Source organism: Chiloscyllium plagiosum, chromosome 42 (genome assembly GCF_004010195.1).
Source record: "Chiloscyllium plagiosum isolate BGI_BamShark_2017 chromosome 42, ASM401019v2, whole genome shotgun sequence".
NCBI classification, from domain to species: domain Eukaryota; kingdom Metazoa; phylum Chordata; class Chondrichthyes; order Orectolobiformes; family Hemiscylliidae; genus Chiloscyllium; species Chiloscyllium plagiosum.
In genome coordinates, this window is record NC_057751.1 from 876,748 (window position 1) to 886,384 (window position 9,637).

A 9,637-nucleotide genomic window follows, 5' to 3' on the forward strand; every position below is an offset into this window, starting at 1 on the left:
ATCCTTGCCAAAAATGACAGAGTTCCTACTCAGTACACTATCTTGGTGAAATTGTATGTATTTTGAATAATATTAATAGTAATATTTTTTCCACACTTCCAGTCAACAAATCCTTAATTCCTATGTCTGATTTATGTCAGGTTTCTCTGCAATGTAAATTCCTCTGATCATATTTTGAATGGGAACTGCTTATGTAAACATGTCGCACTGTAATTACAATCTCCTGACAACTGTTGTGCTGTTGCATCGGAATTTGCATCTTCCAGATCTCAGCCCACACTTGAGAATTGCTTACTTCACTCTTTTGGAATTTTCTTTGTCGGCGTTTGTAACAGTGCAGTGCTCGATAAAGATATCACAATCCTTCCTCGCTTGGAAACAGACAGCATGTGAAAGGGGCCTTTGTACAGCTAACAATTTGAATTTAACTTTATTTGTACAAACACATGGACTTAAGACTGGACAGGATCTCTGTCAGAACTCCTTAAGAAGCAGTGAAATTAATACTTGCTTGTAGTCAGTACTGACTCGGTGATAGTACTCTTGTTTTCCAGTCAGAAAAGCTTAGGGGTTCAAATCCCACTGGGGAGCCTTCAATGTAAAATGTAGACTGGCATTCTCACTGCATTGAGGGAGCACTTCACTGTTGGAGGGGCAAGACCAAGGAAGCATTGCATTATTCGAGGGGCAAAACTGAGGGAACACTTCACTGTCAAAAGGTTCAGTACAGAGGAGCACTATGCTGTCAAAGAGTCTGAACTCATTGAGTGTTATACCGTCAAATTAGTGCGGATACACATCGAATTCAAGTGTCACAGCAATTACATGTGGAGTGGAAATTTGAGCTGTTGTACAATTGAACAGTTATCTGTGCTACCAAATGTTATTTTCTTGTGTTGTGCTCCTTAACACAGAATTACTACAGTTACAGAGGATTGGTGAGGAGCATTGAGCCATTACGTAACAGACAAACTGATAACTTGCAGCGATAGTGAGTCTTATGTGACAGTGCTGTGCTTGGAGTCCTTATGATCACTGGTCACATGATGTCATCCTGGTCTCTGGCTCAACAACACACTCAGCTCTGAAAGCAAGAACACAGCAATACAAAGGTTGCGGAGAGCTGATGTAAGCTGAATATTGTTTACTGACGTACTTTGGTTAAAAAAAATACAAGTCTTTATGGGCTCAATTACATGGCCATTGGCTATTTGGCATGCTACAGATTTCTTTATGTGCAGTGAAAGGTTTCTTTCATATCCACCACACAGGAGGTGCTTCGAGATCCATTCACCAAGGCCTCCATCATTGTTCAAGTGAGGCCCATGGTCAACCACATCACAGACTGGAATGTGAAGTGGTGCAGTCGGTGGTTCAGAGTAGTACTAGAGCTAACGTCTCCATAAACACAGCTGTCTGTCAGTAAGGCCAAGAGAGGATGCAGGAGGTGGTTAAAAGTTAACTCAGACTCACAAACAGGTCACCCAAAATTCGAACAGAGAGTCAGGCTGGGACTTTAGAAATGGCAGTGCAGGGCCTTGATGGGATATAGCACCCCTATTTTTGACAGACAGAATTTCTGCTGGTACGAGAAAGGGTTGAGAGCACGATACAGGAGGAAACCCCAAGAGTATAGGGCCTTTCGAACTCTGCATTGAGTTCAAACAGATCTCATTTTGGCCGTTGCAAGAGCCTTCACTTGTAGCTTGGGAGTCATGAGTTGATGGAGTCGACGTAAACACTTTTGAAGGGCAGATGGCGTCTGCAAAACAGACTTGCTTTGAAGATTTTTAAATTCTTCTTCTTTAAACTTAAAAAGCAGATCCTAGTTACCTCTGAGAGTGAAAAGAAAACCTCCTTGTTTTATTGACAGGCCAACAGCTATAGTTTTGAAAATAAATTAAATCTGTTGTGCAGTTGCAATCAGGTTCTTTCCCTTTTAATGTTTCTCTCAAGGCCATCATACCAATATGAATGGCTAGATTTCAAAAGCTACAAAGAACTTGACAGGTTTTCTGAGTTCACAGTTTAGAGGTGCTACTAAGGGACTAGCTGCTTGCAATTCAGTTCTGAATCAAAGTTTATTTTTATCAGCAATTAACCGGTTCAGGAGATATTAAATTTTGAAATGGTTGACAGAAGTTTTTTTTCAACATCAAGTGTAAAAACACAAAAGCTGTATTCGATCATTGGAAGTTTGTTCATGCAAGAGACTTCAATAGTGAGACTTGAATGTGTACCCATGAGAAATAAACCTGGGATATCCAAAGTGAGAGGACCTTGGATAACTAAGGACATTGACAAGAAAATAAGGAAGAGAAAGGAGGCATATGATGCATACTGGAATACTAATTGTAAGAGAAATCAGGAAGAATATCTCAAATGCAGGACAGAGGCTAGGGCTAGATTAAGGAAGACTAAGAGGAAGCATGAGTAGAGGGTGGTAGACGGTGCTAAAACAAGTAGTGAAATGTAGTTCAACATATTATTCATAAAAGATTAGTGAAAGTTAGAGTGGGGTCCCAGAAGGAACAAGCAGGGTAAGCTGCTTATTGAAACAAAGGATATGGCAGAGGTACATCATGAGTACTTTGCTTCTGCTTTTACCAAAGTAGAAAATGGTGACAATGATCCAGTTGACAATGTGTGTGTTGAGCAACTGAGCAATACAGTGATAGATAAAGAAGAAGTACCCTGGATCAGTGGGATTTTTTTAGAGCAATGAGACAGTGCTATTTTCTGGGTCTGTACAGTGTGAAGAAGCAAAGGTGGCCTTTAGTAGAGTGATGTGCTCTTCCTGTTGGGTGTGGGAGTTTAGGGAGAGTTCCTGATGATTATATCTGGTCAGCATGGACAAGTGGGACCAAAGGGTCTGTACATCTCTATGATTCTCAGTCCTAAAAAGGTTGACATCACTCAAGGTAGAGAAATCACCAGACCTGGTTGGGATACTTGTTAAATTGCTGAGCTATTGACAGAAATTTTCCAGTCCTCTCTGAACCCAGAATTAGTTCTGGGAGACTAGGGGATTGCAAATCTGATGCCACTGTTTAAGAAAGAATCAAAGAATAACCCAGGAAAGTACAGACCTGTCAACTTGTCATCAATAGTACGAAAACTGATCAAGGCCATAATATGGGGGAAGGTAAATATGTGCTTAGAGAAAAATAAGTCAATACTGGATGGTCAACATGGCTTTGTCAAGGGCAGGTCATATCTGACAAATTTATTTGACTTTTTGATGAGGTTACACAGATAGTGGATGAGGGCAATGCTGTGAATGTTGTACATTTGGACTTTGAGAAAACATTTGATACAGTGCCACAAGGCAGGTTGGTTAGCAAATTAGAAATGATTGATGGGGCCTTGGCAACATGGTTTAGAAGTTGGATAAAAGATAGGAAACAGGGTAGGTGTAGATAGATATTTTTCAGATTGGAGACAAGGTGAAAGTAGTGTTCCCCAGGGATTGTTGTTGGAATCTTTAGTTTTTCTGATTTATATTAATGATTTGGTGATGGGTATGGAGGAAAAAGTCTGTAAGTGTGCAGATAATACGAAGAACAAAGAAAATTACAGCACAGGAACAGGCCCTTCCGCCCTCCAAGCCTGCACTGATCCAGATCCTCTCTCTAAACCTGTCACCTGTTTTCAAAGGATCTGTGTCCCTCTGCTTCCTACCCATTCACCTATCTGTCTAGATACATCTTAAATGATGCTATCGTGCCCGCCTCAGCCACCTCCGCTGACAACACGTTCCAGGTACCCACCACCCTCTGTGTAAAGAACTTTTCGCATATATCTCCGTTAACCTTTTCCCGTCTCACTTTGAACTCATGACTCCGAGTAATGGAGTCTCCCCACTCTTGGAAAAAGCTTCTTGCTATCCACCCTGTCTATATCTCTCATGATTTTGTAGACCTCAATCAGGTCTCCCCTCAAACTCCATCTTTCTAATGAAAATAATCCTAATCTACTCAACCTCTTCATAGCTAGTGCCCTCCATACCAGGCAACATCCTGGTGAACCTCTTCTGCACCCTCTCCAAAGCATCCACATCCTTTTGGTAATGTGGCGACCAGAACTGTATGGAGTATTCCAAATGTGGTTGAACCAAAGACCTATACAACTGTAACATGACCTGCCAACTCTTGTACTCAATACCCCGTCCAATGAAGGATAGCATGCCATATGTCTTCTTGACCACTCTATTGACCTGCATTGCTACCTTCAGGGTACAATGGACCAGAACACCCAGATCTCTCTGTACATCACTTTTCCTCAGGACTTTTCCATTTACCATATAGGTCGCTCTAGAATTGAATCTTCCAAAATGAATTATCTCTCATTTGCCCAGATTGAACTCCGTCTGCCATTTCTCTGCCCAACTCTCCAATCTATCTATATTCTGCTGCATTCCAAGACAGTCCACTTCACTATCTGCTACTCCACAATCTTAGTGTCATCTGCAAACTTGCTAATCAGACCACCTATACTTTCCTGATGATCATTTATGTATTTCACAAACAACAGTGGTCCCAGCATGGATCCCTGTAAAACGCAACTGGTCACAGGTCTCCATTTTGAGAATCTCCCTTCCACTACTACTCTCTGTCTCCTGTTGCCCAGCCAGTTCTCTATCCATCTAGCTAGTACACCCTGGACCCCATGCTGGGGAGAATAGTGAATTATGAGGATAGTGCTGAGCAACTTCAGAGGAGCCTTGACAAGTTGACCAAATGGGCAGACACCTGGCAGATGCATTTCAAGGCAGAAAAATGTAAGGTAATGCATTTTGGTAAAAGAAACATGAAGAGACAATTGTAGGCTAACGGTACAACTCTGAGGGGAGTACAGGAGCATAGAGACCTTGGGATTCAAGTACATAATTTTCTTCTTGGATCCTTGGGTTTATAAATGGTAGGATTTGGAATTCACTGCCTGGGAGAGTGGTGGAGACAGTTTCCATAGAAGGTTTCAAAAGAAAGCTGGATCTATAAGTTTGGAAGTGATGAATTCAGAGGACTATGGAGATAGGGCTAGAGAATTGGGTTAGCTGTGTAGCTCCTTTGGGAGCCAGTACAAACATGAGTCATAGAGTCATAGAGCAATACAGCATGGAAACAGGCCCTTTGGCTCAAACTGGTCCATGCTGACCATGGTGCCCACTCAGCTAGTTCCAATTGCCCACATTTGGTCCATATCCCTCAAAACTCTTCCCATCCATGTACCCATCCAAATGTTGCTATTGTGCCTGCATCAACCATTTTCTCTGGCAGCCCGTTCCATATATGCACCACTCTCTGTGTGAAGAATTGCCCCTCAGGGCCTTCTTAAATCTTTCTCTTCTCACCTTAAATCTATGCCCACTAGGTTTCAATTCCTCATCCCTGTGAAAAACAAACTATAAGCATTCATCCTATCAATGCCCCTCATGATGTTATGCACCTGAATAAGGTCACCCTTCATTCTCCAATGATTTCAAGGAATAAAGTTCTATCCTGACCAACCTCTCCCTATAACTCAGGCCAAACAGTCCTAGCAACATCCTCATAAACCTTCTTTACACTCATTCCAGTTTAGCTATGTCTTTCTCACAACAGGGTGACCAAAGCCGTACGCAATACTCCAAGTGTGGCCTCACCAATGACTCATAAGGCTGTAGCATAATGTCCCACCTCCTATAATCAATGCCTTGACTGATGAAGGCCAACATGCTAAATACTTTTTTTCCCACTCTGTCTACCTGCGACACCATTTTCAACAAATGATGTACTTGTATTCCTCGGTCCCTCTGTTCCACAACACTCCTCAGGACCTTACCATTTACTGTATAAGTCCTACCTTGGTTTGACTTTCCAAAGTGCAACACCTCATACTTCTCTGTATTGTTTTGCAGTTTCCAATCACTAGCCCAGTTCCTCATCTCATGTTTGATAACCTTCCTTGTAATGAGCAATATCTCACAATTTTTTTTCATCTGCAAACTTACTAACCATGCCTTGTACATTCACATCCAGATCATGTATGTAAATGACAAAGATCCCAGTAACAACCCCTGTGGCATACCATTAGTCACAGGCCTCCAGTCCAAGAAACAAATTTCAACCATCACCCTCTGCTTCCTACCATCGAGCCAATTTTGAATACAATTACCTTACACGAATGTGACCTAACTTTTATGACTAGCCTGAATGGCCTCCTATTGTTCTGTAAAATTCCATCATTCTATTTATTCCATCTCCCCGTAGCTGCTGTTATTTCCCACAGTGAATACTGGGTGATACTGGGCAGCTGTGGATGTGCCAAAGAGAGTATGAGGGGTCATGTCAGGTGCGTTAAGGAATTAGGTGTAATGCATAGACAGTCCAATAGTTTCTGAAACAAAATCTCAACTGAGGTGGCCCTTTAATCGGCCAAACACAAGACTTGTCCACCCATGTGGCCATCTACACACTTCTTCTGAGCTGGGGGAGCCCAACTCCAACTTGCATCTATTTCCAGCCCAATGCAAACATTGCTTTTTCCGATGAACTACCCACTCTGGAAGCAAAGGTTTGGCCTGTAGGTCCAAAGGAGAATTCCAAAGGAAGACACGATTTTGGAGATGCCGGTGTTGGACTGGGGTGTACAAAGTGAAAAATCACACAACACCAAGTTATAGTCCAACAGGTTTAATTGGAAGCACACTAGCTTTTGGAGCGCTGCTCCTTCATCAGGTGGTAGTGGAGGGCTCAATCCTAACACACAGAATTTACAGCAAAACTTTACAGTGTGATGTAACTGAAATTATACATTGAAAAATACCGTGATTGTTGGTTGAGTCTTTCATCTGTTCAAATACCATGATAGTTTCAATTCTTTCATGTGGAAATCACAAAACTTTTGTTTAAAAGTTGCATTCTCAGTTTAACTGTAACAATTGGTGTAAGCTAGACAATACGTCTAGCAGAAATATGTTGTCCAGCTAACACCAATTGTTACAATTAACCTGAGAATGCAACTATTAAACAAAAGTTTTGTGATTTCCACATGAAAGAATTGAAACTATCATGGTATTTGAACAGATGAAAGACTCAACCAACAATCAAGGTATTTTTCAATGTATAATTTCAGTTACATCACACTGAAAAGTTTTGCTGTAAATTCTGTGTGTTAGGATTGAGCCCTCCACTACCACCTGATAAAGGAGCAGCGCTCCGAAAGCTAGTGTGCTTCCAAAGGAAGACACAAAAGTGAAGATGTTTCAAGTGGGAATTCCAGAACTTTGCACAGAAACAGGTGACAGCACAGTGATGGTCCAATGAAAATACCTGGTGTTGTGAGGCCTGAATTTCTTTGCAGATGTGAGGCCTCCCCTGTCCTAACTTGAAACACAGACTAAATTAATTTATTCTCTGCTTAGTTAAATCAGAATGCTCCAATTTTTGTACTTCCAAACATGTTTGTTTTTTCTTTTAACTTGAGCATCGCTGACAAGCTCATATCTAATTGTCCTTGACTACAATATTTGATGTTTTGAAGAGTAGTATCACCTGCCACTCACTGCGCTTCCTAAATGCAAACATTTTAAAATTCTAACAATGTCTTCACTAAGTCAGTGAAAGGTATCTGCCGGCATTTCTGTGCTCACCTCTTTCTGGTGCCGGTAACATGTGCTTCCACATTACAGTCATAATGGAACCTTATTTTCTCAAAGTACTTTTCCAGCCCTCTGGGCCTCGGGAATTAAATGCTGTCAGTTAGCAGTGAAAGTGTGCGGTTTTCAGTCTACAGACACCTGTCATAATTAAACTAATGGCTTTGAAAATTTAGTCTGATGTTGAATTTGTCTTGTGCCAGGAGCAGCACTGATTAAACTTCATGTTGACAGTGATGAGCTTTTGGTGACTGTATCTTCATAACTGGATTAGACTAGTTGCATGCTATGACTTTTTCCTCTGTTTTTGAAGCTTTTCAGCTGTTGTCATCTGTGGACTCTCTCTTCTGAGTCAGATTGGATTTGAACCCACACTCCAGACATTTAAGCCCCAGAACCCAGACTAACCACCGCGGGGGAGAGGCTATTTCTCAGATGAAAAATATAACAGAGAAGCCATCTGCCCTTTCATGTGAATACGAATGACCCTGTGACACAAACTGAAGAAGAGCAGGGGAGTTGCTGCCAATGGCCTGTTTTACATTAGATTGCACAGCATGGAGACAGGCCTTTCAGCCCAAACTGGTCCATGCTGACCAAAGTTTCTTGAGTAACATCGTGAAAAACATTTATCTGGCCATTGCTCTCTGTGATATCTTGCTTTACACAGATTGACTGTGTAGTTTCGAAACTACAATAATAATTTTACTTCAAAAGTTACTTAATTAGCTGTACTTTGTTTTTAGGTGCACTACTGTTGTGAAAGGTGCTATGTAAATGCGTGTCTTTCTTTTAGTAGAGATCCACTGATGGAAGGCAGCAACCAAATTGATTGCATCACTTTCTACCATCCATCCCATTGATCTTGCTCTGGGCCACTGTCAGATTTTGATTTGTGAGGAACGTTTAACATCAGGCCATTAAAAATATGGTAAGTGGTAATTGTTTTTTGCGTAGATCGAAATGTAGTAGAAAATTATTTGCAATTCGTTGAGATCTGTGTCTCATCAGTTATTTTACATTTTGTAGGGGTTCCTAATGACACCACCAAAGTTAGCAATGACAGTAAGTCCATTAGTGGACCAAGCATATTAACAGTTTGTGCCCAAGTATTCTCAACAGAGATTGCATAGTTTCATAATGCCCCTCACATCAGGTCTTGCAATTAAGCCCATTCCTTGAACACTATAACACTGAGAGTACTGACCAACCAGTACAACATTTCTGGTATTTATTTGTTTCACTGTCCCCCATAAAGCCATCAACTGTGGTAACAAGAAAGAATAGTTCAGATTTTGTACACTTTATCCTGGCTTTTAAATCAAATAGAGCGATAAATCTTGCAAGAGAGAGTGCAGCTGCAATTGGGAAATGTTTATTCAATATGAATTCACACAGCGATTACTCGATAAACACTCTTGACAGGAGGATGGAATACCCTGGAAATGAGATGGTGGCCAAGCCAAAAGAAACAAGCTGGGCCTGGCTTGAAATTCTTCGATGTGAAAAAAAGAGGCGCCTATCAGAAATACTCCATCATTAATGAGCAGCATACAGATTTACCACCTCAGAAACTGTTTCCAATCTCTGGGCAAGTGTATGGGCACTTTGTTATTGTAGGAGGAAAGAGCTGTGCTTTGGAAAATATTCCAAAGTTTCCGTTAAAGGTCACAGACATTTTGTTGGCTAATTGTTGGGGTGTTCAGAATAATGATGCATGACCTTGAAATTAGTTCTGGGCAGTTCAGGGGCAAACAGGAAGCATCTCTTAAACTGCATTTATTTCAATGCAAGGGGCCTAACAGGGAAGGCAGATGAACTCAGGACATGGTTAGGAACATGGGACTGGGATATCATAGCAATTACAGAAACATGACTCAGGGATGGGCAGGACTGGCAGCTTAATGTTCCAGGATACAAATACTACAGGAAGGATAGAAAGGGAGGCGAAAGAGGAGGGGGAGTGGCATTTTTGGTAAGGGATAGCATTACAGCTGT

At 41.4% G+C, this 9,637-nt stretch overlaps 1 long non-coding RNA gene across 1 annotated transcript in view; it reads left to right on the forward strand.

Moving 5' to 3' along the window:
• Positions 1-930: 930 nt before the first annotated feature.
• The window catches only part of LOC122543222, a 203,169-nt gene continuing 194,462 nt past the window's right edge, over positions 931-9,637 (forward strand). Inside the window, exons 1-2 of the long non-coding RNA XR_006309964.1 lie at positions 931-1,128; positions 8,436-8,570. This is a non-coding gene — a long non-coding RNA (uncharacterized LOC122543222). The remainder of the gene's footprint in view (positions 1,129-8,435; positions 8,571-9,637) is intronic.